We start from the raw sequence: 17299 nt of genomic DNA on the forward strand, positions 1-17299 counted from the left end.
CGGGGGTGTGCACACTTAAGGTTAGAGTCCGGTTTCCATTGTAAATGGGAAATTTTGTGAAGTGTTCAGTTTAGGTATACTGTTCGCTAGGGCATGAATCCAAAGGACCTTGTCCCATTATGTTGTTGTTGCGCTTCCATATGTTTTTACTTTACCTAATATTTTTATTGAATTTTCTGAATTATGGCATTGCAGCCAAGCTTTGAAAATGGTAAAGTATGATTTCAATATATATATATATATATATATATATATATATATATATATATATATATATATTTTACTTTCGGGGCAAGCAGTCCCTTACTTATCAATTTTTGCTAACCCCTTACTTTCTTGTTATGTTTTGAAATCTCTAAATGAGTAACAGGTGATGCTTGATATGTTTGCAATAAGAGTGCGTTAGATCGAGATCCCGAAGGCTTTAGAAGGATTAGAATATTTGTATTAGGGATTTCTAATGTTATTTTTGAATTAAGTCTCTGAACTTTGTTTATCTTTATGGTTTGAGTTGGTTTAGCCTTGCATCTAGCCAAGTAGGGTTAGGTGTGGCGGTAGCACCCATGAAATAAAGTACATTGGTTTTATTTATTATGGACTTGAAATAAAGGATATGATAAAATTCTATTTATAGTAAGTCCATTTATAGTAAGTTCGGGAATCGAAATTTTGGGGTGTTACATGTGGAGTGAGCAGTAGAAACGTATCCTGTCTCACTATTACTTTTAGTTTTGTTATTTTGAGGAGTGGTTAGCGGAGTCTACCACTAGGGTATTTACCCTGTTGAGTAGTAGTCATTAGAAACGTATCATGACTAGTAGGACTAGTTACTACCCATTGGACTTGGAAACCCATTGGGGGTGTGCACACTTAAGGTATTAGTTCTGTTCCACTGAAATGGGATTTTTGTGTAGTGTTCAGTAGAGTGATTACTGTTCACTAAGGCTTAGTAATTAAGACCCTGCGCATTATTTGAGATTGAATGGGATTTTGTGTAGTGTTCAATAGAGAGATTATTTTTCACTAGGGCTTGATGAAACAAGACCCTGCCCATTATTTGAGATTGAATGGGATTTTGTGTAGTTTTCAATAGAGAGATTATTGTTCACTAGGGCATGATGAAACAAGACCCTGCCCATTGTATTGAGATTGGTGTTCCTCCATGTATATGCACATGTATATATTAACAGTGATTTTGAAAGATATATTATTTTTGAAATGTTCCTAAAATTTCTATTATGAGAAATATTGATTTGGAAATTATGAATTATGAGTATTTTTGAGAAATTATGGGTTTTGGAATTCTTGAATATTTTTGGAGAACTGTGATTACTTAGAATATTGTGAGTATTTCTTATTTGCATCTTTATGTTCCAATAATTTTAATGTACACATTTATACATATTATTATCTACAAGTTGTGCTCCAATGTGCTATGTGTATGTAAATAGTTATTTTAGGAGGTGAATTAAATCTTACTTAGCTTTGCGCTAACATTGGATACTCTTTGAGTATATTTTAGGTGCATCTGCATGAGCATGGATTGTGAGAGCGATTCGCCACTTTCTAGATAGTTGGTTAGAGTTTCATTTTTATAGAAAATATAGAAGTTGTTTTTAGACGGATGTATTTGATTTGTTGTATTTGTATTAACCTGGAGATATCTTTGTAAGTTGTAAACCTTAGCCTTAGCGTTTGGGTGTAGAGAAATACCTTAACGTGGCGATAACACCCATTTGCATTTTGGTTAGTTAATGCTTCCATAATGATAATAGTGAATTTTAAATTGAGAAAAAAAATTTAAGAAAAATTTGGTCTTGGAAATTGGGGTGTTACAGCTGGATAGATGCTATGCAAGAAGAACTCAATCAATTCAAAAGAAATGACGTTTGGGAGCTTGTTTCGAGACCAAATAGTCATAATGTTGTTGGTACAAAGTGGGTCTTTATGAACAAAGCAAATGAAGACGGCGTGATTGTTAGAAATAAAGCAAGGCTAGTAGCAAAGGGGTACTCACAAGAAGAAAGAGTCGATTTTGATGAGACCTTTGCCCCGGTTGCAAGACTTGAAGCAATCAGAATCTTCCTAGCTTACATTGCATTCAAAAACTTCACAGTCTACTAAATGGACATCAAAATTGCATTCTTGAATGGATTACTTGAGGAAGAAGTTTATATTGAACAACCCCTAGGTTTCGAGGTAAAATGCGAAGGTTATTTGAACCTACACTATCTTAATAGTCATTGATCAATTATTGTTGCGTTTACTTTGGCATCAACTTAAATGCAATTTTATTGGCAAACATTGATTACAACATAACTTCACACAATACTCATATATTTTTTTTAGTATTAAATATTCTTCTATTTAATTATAGTGGCAAAGTTATTATAACAAATTATTACTCGTCTCAATTATCATAATATTGATGAAAAATTTTGAAGTCGATACAATTAATGTAACAATTTAGTAATTTTTTTTACGGAATTATAGACTCTCGCAAAAATTTGTAACAATTTCATCACAGAAATATAATGACAATATGAGTGACAATAGTATTTTTTTCTCACAATCGTATCTCATTTGTAATGATACTAACTAATTGTACTTTTATTGACAAAGGGAATTGTTAAAAATAATATAATTACAATAAAAGAGTGACCAACAAATATTAGTTACAAAAAGTACCAATATTTGTGTCCACACTATATTTTGTTACAATTACATTCATTCTCACCATAATTATAGTGCCTCTAAAATCTACATACATTTAGTGACAACAAATAGTGGCAACTTAGGTTACTACATTTTTATTCTAATAATAATGACTGCTTATATGTAACAAATGCTTATTTATCGAAGTTACAATACTATCCATGACAAAAAATAAAGGTATCACGAACAATAGTGTATCACAAATGATTTGTCACTGAATGTCTTAATTCTTGTATTGCATCTCCCTCTTACGAAGATCAAAACTCTATCAATAAATAATGTTTAAATTTTGATGTAGTTAGTATGTATTTTTCTTTTTTGGTAATGCTTCATTGTATACTATAATGTAATGATTTTGATTATTACATTAAATTATTTATTAAACACGATAATCTCATGTATTATTATATTAGAAAGATTGCAAGATGTCGTTATTATTATCAGAAGTGGGATTTGAACCCACACCCTCTCACGAGGACTAGAACTTGAGTCCAGCATCTTAAACCACTCAGCCATCCTAACCATTTACGTATGGCTAATGTTTAAATTTATTAAATACGTGATGTAAGTTGTAACACCCCAATTTTTACAACTTGGATTTATTACAAAATCTCTAATAATACAATACATTGCGGAAGCGTCTAACCAGTAGAAAACTGGGTGTTACCGCCACGCTTAGGTATCACTCCTATACCCAAACGTTAAGGCTAAACTTACAACCTCAAACAACCTCATCAACATTCAAAAGTGTACATATGGAACTAATCCTTCCAGAGTGTCTATTCTAGGATAGAGTAGTCTTCAACCTTGACTCCCACCTATTCAGAGCTCATCGGCCATAAGGGCCCACGCTAGACTGCATCTAATAAAGGACACAACGAAGTGTAGTTAGCGCGACGGCTAAGTAAGGAAATCCATTGTCACTCGAAAGTAAACAAAGGTTTCAAAAGCGACAATAATAATAATAAGTAAAAAGATAAACGTTACCCAACGGTCGCAGTCTTCCTGCAATCATTTCAACGATAAAATAGTACCACAATATATAAGTAACTTCGGCACATAACACTTCCATTTCCGAGAATATTCATTTAGTTCAAAAGTGAGAAACACAACGCCCACACTATTGTTCGAGACACCCGACAATTAATCCTCACAACTCCACTCAGCGAATAGACTTCGCTCTGCAGTATGAATAAATCATACAAAACCTCACACTTCACTCAGCGAATAGACTTCGCTCTGCAGTATGAATAAATCATACAAAACCTCACACTTCACTCAGCGAATAGACTTCACTCTGCAGTATGAATAAATCATACAAAATCTCACACTTCACTCAGCGAATAGACTTCGCTCTGCAGTATGAATAAATCATACAAAATCTCACACTTCACTCAGCGAATAGACTTCGCTCTGCAGTATGAATAAATCCTACAAAATCTCACCATTCACTCAGCGAATAGACTTCGCTCTGTACAAAATCTCACCATTCACTCAGCGAATAGACTTCGCTCTGCAGAAAATCTCACCATTCACTCAGCGAATAGACTTCGCTCTGCAGTAAATCTCACCATTCACTCAGCGAATAGACTTCGCTCTGCAGTATGAACAATTCATACAGAACCCCTCACCATTCATTATATTCACACGACTCAAAAATCATCACACTTGCTCGAATATATTCTCCAAAATACACATATTAGTTAACGTTATTTCTATTACGAAAATCCAAGTACGAGAGTCACGATAATTCTTAAAACACCATTTTTCTCTAAATTAGTAATTATAATGCACAAAAATAATATTTGAGTCTTCAAAAATTCACCCGATTGCCCGTAGGCCTTCAAAACATCGCAATACTTGGGATTAAAAACATCGGGGAAAAGTTTGGTCGAAAACGAGTCCGCGTCGCGCGGACTCGCGGCTGGCCGCACCAGCGGACGCAGGCGTCCGGACCGCGTCCAGCCTCTCTGCCAGAAGATTTCAGTTGGCGCAGTCCGAAAGATTGAGCCGGTAAAAATAGTTCCCGAACTCTTTTTCACTTGAAATTTTTATGGTAGAACCCCAACTTATAGTACTTGATGTCCATAAAAGGTTTGGGTCATTTTGATCCACGATTAAACACAGAAAATTCCCTTTTTTCCCTTGGCAGTGTGCTGTCCAGAATATTTTTCTCTCTGGACCAGTTTTGAAAAAAATTCGAAAACCGTACTTATACTACTCCGATCCTTACGAAATTTTATATGCGGGTTCTACACTTATTGAACTACATATCTAAGAAAAATGGAGTCAAAATACCTTACCAATTTTTCCCAATAAATCTCGGAAGTTACTGCCAGAGACTAACTTGATTTTTTTTTCAATATTTTCACAAGTATAAGCCTATATGGACATAAGTACAACCTATACATGCATAAACTAGCTATAAACATGCATACAAAAATTACTAAACATTAAAGTGTAATTTCTTTGAGCCAACTTGTAGATCCACAGCTTAACACATATTTTTTTTTTCACGTAAAATTTCCTAGTCACGTAATTTACTAGCATTTGTTCACCTTCAAGTGATTGAGCCAACTTAAGGGATTCCTTACCTCGTTGGAAGATCTTAAACCGAAGAAGTTGTTAGTTTCCTTCCTTTGAGTCCAAGGATCCTAAAAATGTCACCATAACAACAATATTTTCATGCACCATTAATTTACACTTAAGTTCTAGGGATGATTTAATCCAAACAAAGTCTAAAGTCTTACCTACACTTAGACACTTGAGTTGGAAAAATGCTTGGGAGCTCTTTGATCACAATGGAAGACTAAACAATTTCTTTCCTCTTCTTCCTTGTGTAATTCGAAAATGTGGGGGAGTAGGAGAGATGAGTGATGTGAGTTTTGGCTTGAGAGTTAAGCAACAAGTGCAATCCTCCCATACCTATGTGACATGCCATTAATGACCCAATCTTAGTTAGGATTTGTTGCCACATGTCAATACCTTATGGAGTCTCTAGGAAGATCACAATTTATTTGGCCAGTTTATGGTTAAATCAGATGAAAGCTCGGAGGGTTATAACTTAATTCGGGAAAATTCTAACACCAAAATTATCCTAAAAATAATCCCGTCGCTAATCACCAAAATTGGGAATTTTTCGGTATCTCGCGAAATATAGGTACAGGGTTCATAACAATTTACCCCTTACAGTCCATTTAAAATTTTACTTGAACTAACTAGAAGTTCAGGCTTAATCGTATGATACTTAATAATCCGATTTCTAGGAAAAATTCGAACTGAATCTACATCCTTAAAAATATTTCTAGGAAAAATTCGAACTGAATCTACATCCTTAAAAATGTTACGAGGAAAAATTCGAACTGAATCTACATCCTTAAAAATGTTACGGTCCGTGACCGGTACGTAGTTCGCAGCTTATTAATAACTTAGTAAGGAAAAAAAAGTTCTTTCGATCACCGAGAGACCTTCTCCTAATATCATAGCTTTTCTTTCGATCACCGAGAGACCTTCTCCTAATATCATAGCTTAAATTTCGATCACCGAGAGACCTTCTCCTAATATCATAGCTTAAAAAAATATATCTATATTCTCGAACCTTAACTTTGTCGGAAAAACCGAGGGGTTACATAAGTAGTATGTATTTTCATTTTTTTATTATGTTTCATTGTATGTGATAATGATTTAGAAATTCTTACAATAAAAGAATATTGTATAAATAATAATTTTAAGTTATTTATGAATGTAATGATTTTAAATTCAATTAATGTTTTTGTTACATTAATCTTTATTAGGGACAAAAAGTATGTTACTAGAAATATTTACAAATACCAGTATCGTCAGAAGTGAAATTTTAATTTATTTATGAATGTATTGATTTAAAATTCAATTAATGTTTTTGTTACATTAATCTTTATTAAGGACAAAAATTATGTTACTAGAAATATGTAAGAAGTGACATTTGAACCTACACCATCTTAAAAGGATTGGAAATGTTAGTGGTACTTGTTATCAAAATTTTTGTTTAATTCAAAATTTTATATATACAAAGAAATACATATGCTATTAAAAACTGGGAAGAAGAACGCCAATATCGTATTTAAATTTGCATTTCAAATTAAACAAATAATAACTTTAAAAAAAAAAGAGATAACAATAAGGAATATTTTAGTATACTAATATTTTTCATAATTATTTTCTGATAATAATCTTTGATCAATAACAAAAAGTCTAAACTTGTTCAATAATTTGATAAATTTCAAATAAGTTTTCATAATTTTTAAGTTAGTCATTTTATATATATAAAGAACTACAGATGGTGATAAAAAAAAATAGGGATAAAGAGGACCAATATCTTTTTTCCATTTACTTAGAAAATTTACTAATATTAATAACTAAAGAAATAAGAGATAACAATAACGAATATTTGAGTATACTTAACACTTTAAATAATTAATTTTTGGTAATGTTCTTTGATGTATAATTAAAAGACTGTACTTGTCAAATAATTTGATTAATTTCAAGAAAGTTTTCTTAATGTTCATGTTAGTCATTCTATGTATTGTAGAAATACCAAGGTACTACTTTTTTATTCTTTCTTTTTGCATATAAGGCATGCACAGAGAAATAGTAATGAGTGATGATTCAAAAAATGTGGAAGATAGACACAAATCAAAATTTATTTGTGGTTCAAGAAATATGTAAGTATTACTGTATAAATATATTCGTACATATTATTCTTTCTACGAAGTTAATTAAATAGTCATTGATCAATTATTGTTGCGTTTACTTTGGCATCAACTTAAATGCAATTTTATTGGCAAACATTGATTACAACATAACTTCACACAATACTCATATTTTTTTTTAGTATTAAATATTCTTCTATTTAATTATAGTGGCAAAGTCATTATAACAAATTATTACTCGTCTCAATTATCATAATATTGATGAAAAATTTTGAAGTCGATACAATTAATGTAACAATTTAGTAATTTTTTTTACGGAATTATAGACTCTCGCAAAAATTTGTAACAATTTCATCACAGAAATATAATGACAATATGAGTGACAATAGTATTTTTTTTCTCACAATCGTATCTCATTTGTAATGATACTAACTAATTGTACTTTTATTGACAAAGGGAATTGTTAAAAATAATATAATTACAATAAAAGAGTGACCAACAACTATTAGTTACAAAAAGTATCAATATTTGTGTCCACACTATATTTTGTTACAATTACATTCGTTCTCACCATAATTATAGTGCCACTAAAATCTACATACATTTAGTGACAACAAATAGTGGCAACTTAGGTTACTACATTTTTATTCTAGTAATAATGACTGCTTATATGTANAAAAAAAAAATTCTTTCGATCACCGAGAGACCTTCTCCTAATATCATAGCTTAAAAAAATATATCTATATTCTCGAACCTTAACTTTGTCGGAAAAACCGAGGGGTTACATAAGTAGTATGTATTTTCATTTTTTTATTATGTTTCATTGTATGTGATAATGATTTAGAAATTCTTACAATAAAAGAATATTGTATAAATAATAATTTTAAGTTATTTATGAATGTAATGATTTTAAATTCAATTAATGTTTTTGTTACATTAATCTTTATTAGGGACAAAAAGTATGTTACTAGAAATATTTACAAATACCAGTATCGTCAGAAGTGAAATTTTAATTTATTTATGAATGTATTGATTTAAAATTCAATTAATGTTTTTGTTACATTAATCTTTATTAAGGACAAAAATTATGTTACTAGAAATATGTAAGAAGTGACATTTGAACCTACACCATCTTAAAAGGATTGGAAATGTTAGTGGTACTTGTTATCAAAATTTTTGTTTAATTCAAAATTTTATATATACAAAGAAATACATATGCTATTAAAAACTGGGAAGAAGAACGCCAATATCGTATTTAAATTTGCATTTCAAATTAAACAAATAATAACTTTAAAAAAAAAAGAGATAACAATAAGGAATATTTTAGTATACTAATATTTTTCATAATTATTTTCTGATAATAATCTTTGATCAATAACAAAAAGTCTAAACTTGTTCAATAATTTGATAAATTTCAAATAAGTTTTCATAATTTTTAAGTTAGTCATTTTATATATATAAAGAACTACAGATGGTGATAAAAAAAAATAGGGATAAAGAGGACCAATATCTTTTTTCCATTTACTTAGAAAATTTACTAATATTAATAACTAAAGAAATAAGAGATAACAATAACGAATATTTGAGTATACTTAACACTTTAAATAATTAATTTTTGGTAATGTTCTTTGATGTATAATTAAAAGACTGTACTTGTCAAATAATTTGATTAATTTCAAGAAAGTTTTCTTAATGTTCATGTTAGTCATTCTATGTATTGTAGAAATACCAAGGTACTACTTTTTTATTCTTTCTTTTTGCATATAAGGCATGCACAGAGAAATAGTAATGAGTGATGATTCAAAAAATGTGGAAGATAGACACAAATCAAAATTTATTTGTGGTTCAAGAAATATGTAAGTATTACTGTATAAATATATTCGTACATATTATTCTTTCTACGAAGTTAATTAAATAGTCATTGATCAATTATTGTTGCGTTTACTTTGGCATCAACTTAAATGCAATTTTATTGGCAAACATTGATTACAACATAACTTCACACAATACTCATATTTTTTTTTAGTATTAAATATTCTTCTATTTAATTATAGTGGCAAAGTCATTATAACAAATTATTACTCGTCTCAATTATCATAATATTGATGAAAAATTTTGAAGTCGATACAATTAATGTAACAATTTAGTAATTTTTTTTACGGAATTATAGACTCTCGCAAAAATTTGTAACAATTTCATCACAGAAATATAATGACAATATGAGTGACAATAGTATTTTTTTTCTCACAATCGTATCTCATTTGTAATGATACTAACTAATTGTACTTTTATTGACAAAGGGAATTGTTAAAAATAATATAATTACAATAAAAGAGTGACCAACAACTATTAGTTACAAAAAGTATCAATATTTGTGTCCACACTATATTTTGTTACAATTACATTCGTTCTCACCATAATTATAGTGCCACTAAAATCTACATACATTTAGTGACAACAAATAGTGGCAACTTAGGTTACTACATTTTTATTCTAGTAATAATGACTGCTTATATGTAACAAATGCTTATTTATCGAAATTACAATACTATCCATGACAAAAAATAAAGGTATCACGAACAATAGTGTATCACAAATGATTTGTCACTGAATGTCTTAATTATTGTATTGCATCTCCCTCTTACGAAGATCAAAACTCTATCAATAAATAATGTTTAAATTTTTTAAATATTGATGTAGCTAGTATGTATTTTTCTTTTTTGGTAATGCTTCATTGTATACTATAATGTAATGATTTTGATTATTACATTAATTATTTATTAAACACGATAATCTCATGTATTATTATATTATATTAGAAAGGTTGCAAGATGTCGTTATTATTGTCAGAAGTGGGATTTGAACCCACGCCCTCTCACAAGGACCAAAACTTGAGTCTGGCACCTTAGACCACTCGGCCATCCTGACCATTTACATATGGCTAATGTTTAAATTTATTAAATACGTGATTTAAGTAGTATGTATTTTCATTTTTTTATTATGTTTCATTGTATGTGATAATGATTTAGAAATTCTTACAATAAAAGAATATTGTATAAATAATAATTTTAAGTTATTTATGAATGTAATGATTTTAAATTCAATTAATGTTTTTGTTACATTAATCTTTATTAGGGACAAAAAGTATGTTACTAGAAATATTTACAAATACCAGTATCGTCAGAAGTGAAATTTTAATTTATTTATGAATGTATTGATTTAAAATTCAATTAATGTTTTTGTTACATTAATCTTTATTAAGGACAAAAATTATGTTACTAGAAATATGTAAGAAGTGACATTTGAACCTACACCATCTTAAAAGGATTGGAAATGTTAGTGATACTTGTTATCAAAATTTTTGTTTAATTCAAAATTTTATATATACAAAGAAATACATATGCTATTAAAAACTCGGAAGAAGAACGCCAATATCGTATTTAAATTTGCATTTCAAATTAAACAAATAATAACTTAAAAAAAAAGAGATAACAATAAGGAATATTTTAGTATACTAATATTTTTCATAATTATTTTCTGATAATAATCTTTGATCAATAACAAAAAGTCTAAACTTGTTCAATAATTTGATAAATTTCAAATAAGTTTTCTTAATTTTTAAGTTAGTCATTTTATATATATAAAGAACTACAGATGGTGATAAAAAAAAATAGGGATAAAGAGGACCAATATCTTTTTTCCATTTACTTAGAAAATTTACTAATATTAATAACTAAAGAAATAAGATATAATAATAATGAATATTTGAGTATACTTAACACTTTAAATAATTAATTTTTGGTAATGTTTTTTGATGTATAATTAAAAGACTGTACTTGTCAAATAATTTGATTAATTTCAAGAAAGTTTTCTTAATGTTCATGTTAGTCATTCTATGTATTGTAGAAATACCAAGGTACTACTTTTTTATTCTTTCTTTTTGCATATAAGGCATGCACAGAGAAATAGTAACAATTTCATCACAGAAATATAATGACAATATGAGTGACAATAGTATTTTTTTCTCACAATTGCATCTCATTTGTAATGATACTAACTAATTGTACTTTTATTCACAAAGAGAGCTGTTACAAATATTATAATTACAATAAAAGAGTGACCAACAACTATTAGTTACAAAAAGTACGAATATTTGTGTCCACACTATATTTTGTTACAATTATATTCGTTCTCACCATAATTATAGTGCCACTAAAATTCACATACATTTAGTGACAACTTAGGTTACTACATTGCCATTCTTGTAATAATGACAGCTTATATGCAACAAATGCTTATTTGTCACAATTAGAATACTATCCATGACAAAAAATAAAGTTATTACAAACAATAGTGTATCACAAAAGATATGTCACTGAATGTCTTAATTCTTGTATTGCATCTCCCTCTTACGAAGATCAAAACTGTATCAATGAATAATGTTTAAATATTGATGTAGCTAGTATGTATTTTTGTTTTTTGATAATTCTTCATTGTATACTATAATGTAATGATTTTTAATTCAATTAATGTGTTTGTTACATTAATTCTTTATTAAATACGATAATCTCAGATATTAGTAGAAAGACTTTTACACTTGTGCATTTCTATACACTAATTATGCATTTTCCTAGGGTTGGTGGTGAATCATTTGATTACTATACACCTATATTTTAATTAAAAATTTCATGCAGGCAGCAAGAGAAAGGCAACAGTCTAAGAAAAATCGTCGACAAACAAAGAGCCCCGACCAAGCATTGCGCAGTCAGTCCAAAAGCGACTAGAACAACAACCTATAGAACAAACACAGCAACCCCAATAAGAATAGGTTGAGGAACAACATGCCCCAACAGAAGAAGTTCATAGCCTGAAACAAACAGATGGTGAGGATGACACCTTCGGGGAAGATGATGACTCGAGCCTTCGGATAAGGGCACTGCCAGCAAGACTAACAAAGGCCATAGAGCAACTTAGCCTTGCATAGCGGCGGAGTGTGAAAGACATAGGGTTAGGAAGGCTTCTAGACCTCAACATCACCAACCTACCACGCAAGATGGGGTTGTGGCTAGTGGAGAACTTTGATCCAAGAAGTTGCACGTTACAACTTCAAAATGGACAGTCACTCCATATCATTGTTGTCGATGTTGCTGTAATTCTTGGGCTACCGATGGGAAATATTGAAATCAAGAAGAGGACAACCAGGGCATTGCTTGAAATCTTGAAGGAATGGAGGTGGATTTTTTGAGAAGACAACTACATACATCACACCAAAAGCTTTGACTAGGAAAATGTTAGAAGTTTCTACTGATGATCCTTGGTTCAAGAAACATTTTGCCTTGTTGGTGATGAGTGTATTGATCGATCCCATTCAAGCTATGTCAACCAAAATTATATTGGCCATCTTCGGGATGTCGGGGACATAGCAAATCTGAACTGGTGTCAGATGGTGATCAATACACTGTCCAGTAGCAAGCTGGTGTGAGCAAAAAACACATACAAGATCTATGGAGGACCAATTCTATTCCTCACGGCAAAGCCATTTCCATCACCTCCAAAACCATTAACCATCAAACCAATACAACTAATAATACTCTCAGACACGATATGCAGGTATTCTACGTTGACTGTGTGGTGCTTTTCAGATGCATTGTGCCAAGAAGCTTCCCAACCTTCAAGACTTGGACATTCAAGCTGCTCTCTAAAAGAGAGCATGATGAGCTACAGTCTGGCGGCTTTGGATATAGGCATGTTGATAGTGCTTTGCAACTTGAAAATGCACCACCTAAGGTGTTTTATTACTAATGTTGGTGCATTTTAAGATAGTATGTTCATTTGGGGTATGATTGTTAGTGGTGTGTTTTAATCTCTGAACTAGTGCATTTTAGTACGTTGAATGGTGTGTTTTGATGCGTATGTGGGTGCATTTTATGTAAGTAGTTGTATTTAGGTATGTTGGTGTATATCTTCATACTTGTTTGGTGTGATTAAACTAGTTGTGGTTTGCTTTATTACATTAGGCGGGCATCCTAGTGTTTAATTTAATGTGGTGTATTTTTTAACAGTATTTGGTGCATATTTGATTACATATTGGTGTGTTTTCCTACATTCTGTGGCAACCGTCTATTCAGTGTTTACTCCTTGAGCATTACTTAGCATTGTTGTTGCATTAATAAACACTTGTTGGTGTATATACAGGGTTTTGTTGATGAACTTACCAACCATATAAGGACAATTGCAACAGGACAGCTAAAAATAGCAAGGCTGGTTGAGAATACACCAGCTGCAATCCTCGAGGATGAGAGATTCAAGAAAATGTTTCAATTAGCACGACAAATGCTTGGGTTTAAGGCATAGGAAGACTAGCATCTACATTCTCACATCAAGATGATGCATACTGGGGTGACCTAGAATTCCTCAAGGCAATAGATGAGATTGTGCGTGCAGTCCATAAAAGAACTTATCTGAATGATGTCCCATCCTTTAGCCTTGGATTGACGCAAGAGGAACAAAATCAGCGTTGGAATGATGTTAGTGCAGTTTCAAGAGAGTACAGTGAATGTGAGGAAAGACAAGGAGGAGAGGAAGTTCAAGCAGGTGATGATGGAGGTCTTGGCGTTGAGACGGCTCAGGCAAGTGAAGCAGAGGTAGGTGAACACAGAGCTCATGTAGGTGAAAGAGTTTAACAAATTGAAGCTGAAACTACGACCGCAGCTGATGAGGTAATGCAACTTTATTTCATTATTAACAATGGAAAAAAAAACTTGTAATTAAACACAGCAGGTCACAGCAGATCAGGTCCAACCAGCCAATGCATTAGATACCCCACCACAAATCCACCTAATAGACAAAGGGAGATGACCAGTGAGGGAAAACTCCCTAGTCCGAGCTCCAAACTGCCTCTCCATATTGGAAATAATCACACAGGCTTCCGTAACTGAAGAGGCAATAAGGAAATGGGTGTTCGAAAATCCTCAGCCTGATCTGTAAGTCTTTATCTGATGTATGTTTTGATGAATTTGTTATATTCATCAAAACATACATCAGATAAAGACTTACAGATCAGGCTGAGGATTTTCGAACACCCATTTCCTTATTGCCTCTTCTGTTGCGGAGACTGGTGTTTTTACTTCCAATATGGGGAGGCAGTATGGGGCTCAGACTAGGGAGTATTCCCTCACTGGTTGTTTCTCTTTGTCTCTTGGGTGGATTTGTGGTGGGGTAACTGATGCATTGGCTAGTTGGACCTGATCTGGTGTGACCTGTTGTGTTTAATTATAAGTTTTTTTTTCCATTGTTAATAATGAAATAAAGCCGCATTACCTCATCAGTTGGGACCGTAGTTTCAACTTCAATTTGTTGAGCTCTTTCACCTGCATGAGCTCTATGTTCATCTACCTCTACTTCACTTGCCTGAGCTGTCTCAACTCCAAGACCTCCATCATTACCTGCTTGAACTTCCTCTCCTCGTTGTCTTTCATCACATTCACTATACTCTCTTGCAACTGCACTAACATCATTCTAGCGCTGATTTTGTTCTTCTTGCGTCAATCCAAGGCTAAAGGATGGGACATCATTCAGATAAGTTCTTTTCTGGACCGCACACACAATCTCATCTACTGCCTTGAGGAATTCTGGGTCACCCCAGTATGCATCCTCTTGATGCGAGAATGTCAGATGCTGGTCTTCCTGTGCCTTAAATCCAAGCATTTGCCGTGCTGATTCAAACATTTTCTTGAATCTCTCATCCTCGAGGATTGTAGTTAGTGCATTCTCAACCAGCCTTGCTATTTTTAGATGTCCTTGTATGGTTGGAAAGTTCATCAACAAAACCCTGTATATATACACCAATAAGTGTTTAGTAATGCAACAACAATGCTAAGTAATGCTCAAGGAGTAAACACTGAATAGACATTTGTCACAGAATGTAGGAAAACACATCCAGTAAAACACACCAATATGTAATCAAATATGCACCAAATACTGTTAAAAAATACACCACATTAAATCAAACACTAGGATGCCCACCTAATGTAATAAAGAAAACCACAGCTAGTTTAATCACACCAACAAGTATGAAGATATGCACCAACATACCCAAATACAGCTACTTACATAAAATTCACCAACATACGCATCAAAACACGCCATTCAACGTACTAAAATGCACCAGCTCAGAGATTAAAACACACTACTAACAATCATACTCCAAATGCACCTATTATCTTAAAATGCACCAACATTAGTAATAAAACACATCGGTCTACGTATTAATTACACCAAAAAATATAAAGATATGCATCAAGTAATAAGTAGATTGTAGATATGAGTGTGTTTATAGATATGTGTTTACCCGTAACCCTTCGGGCATGGGAGGGGGGATCTCTCCCTGTGGCTGTCAACGTTGTGGGACATCAGATTGTGGGATGGACAGATACTCCTCCTCAGGTGGTGCATTTTCAAGTTGCAAGGCACTATCAACATGCCTATATCCAAAGCCGCCAAACTGTAGCTCATCATGCTCTCTTTTAGGGAGCAGCTTGAATGTCCAAGTCTTGAAGGCTGGGAAGCTTCTTGGCACAATGCGTCTAAAAAACACCACACGGTTAATGTAGAATACCTGCATATCGTGTTTGAGAGTATTTTTAGTTGGATTGATTTGATAGTTAATGGTTTGGGAGCTGATGGAAGTGGCTTTACCGTGAGGAATAGAATTGGTCCTCCATAGATCTTGTATGTGCTTTTTGCCCACACCAGCTTACTACTGGCCAGTGCATTGATCACTATCTGACACCAGTTCAGATTTGCTATGTTCCCCACATCCCGAAGATAGTCAATATAATTTTGGTTGACATAGTCATTCACTATTGGATCGATCAATACACTGATCACTAAAGGGCAAAATGTTGCTTGAACCAAGCATCATCAGCATTAACTTCCAACATTTTCCTAGTCAAAGTTTTTGGTGTGATATATATTGTTGTCTTCTCAAAAATCCACCTGTATTCCTTAGAGATTTCAAGCAATGCCTTGGTTTTCCTCTTCTTGATCTCAATATTTTCCATCAGCGACCCAAGAATTGCAGCAACATTGGCAGCAGTGATATGGACTGACTGCCCATTTTTGGAGTTGTAACGTACATCTTTTTGGATCAAAGTTCTCCACTAGCCACAACCCCATCTTGCGTGGTAGGTTGGTGATGTTGAGGTCTAGAAGCCTGCCTAGCCCTATGTCTTTCACACTCTGTCGCTATGTAGGGCTAAGTTGTTCTATGGCCTTTGTTAGTCTTGCTAGCAGTGCCCTTATCCGAAGACCCGATTCATCATTTTCCCCGGAGGTGTCATCCTCACCATCTGTTTGTTCCGGGCTATGAACTTCTTCTGTTGGGGCATGTTATTCCTCAACCTGCTCTTGTTGGAGTTGTTGTGCTTGTTCTATGAGTTGTTGTTCTAGTTGCTCCTGGACTGACTGTGTAGTGCTTGGCCTGTAGCTCTTGTTGGAGTTGCTTGTTGCCGTTTTTCCTTGGTATGTTGCCTTTCTCTTGTTGCCTGCATGAAATTTTTAATTCAAATATAGATGTATAGTAATCAAATTATTAGCCACCAACCCTAGGAAAATGCAAAATTAGTGTATAGAAATGCACAAGTGTAAAAGTAATAAGGCAATTTAACCTAGTGTGTCAATTACAGCAGGTAGTTAAATTATATACTATTGATTAACTAAAAAAACACCCGTATTGTTTATAAATGCACCACTGTCAAAAAAGTATTCAGGAATGCACATATCAACATTAGTAACAAAACACACTATTATACGTAGTAAAATGCATCACTAGACAAATTAAAACACACTATTCCCCACCATACCCAAATACACTTAGTCAAATAAAATGCACCAAC

At 32.6% G+C, this 17299-nt stretch overlaps 1 non-coding gene across 1 annotated transcript; it reads right to left on the reverse strand.

Annotated features, from left to right (window-relative positions):
* Nucleotides 1-10247: 10247 nt before the first annotated feature.
* On the reverse strand, nucleotides 10248-10331 carry TRNAL-CAA. Its single transcript has one exon. It is a non-coding gene; the product is annotated as a tRNA-Leu (tRNA).
* Nucleotides 10332-17299: the final 6968 nt, after the last annotated feature.

The sequence above is a fragment of the Ipomoea triloba genome, chromosome 10, assembly GCF_003576645.1.
Source record: "Ipomoea triloba cultivar NCNSP0323 chromosome 10, ASM357664v1".
Classification (NCBI taxonomy): domain Eukaryota; kingdom Viridiplantae; phylum Streptophyta; class Magnoliopsida; order Solanales; family Convolvulaceae; genus Ipomoea; species Ipomoea triloba.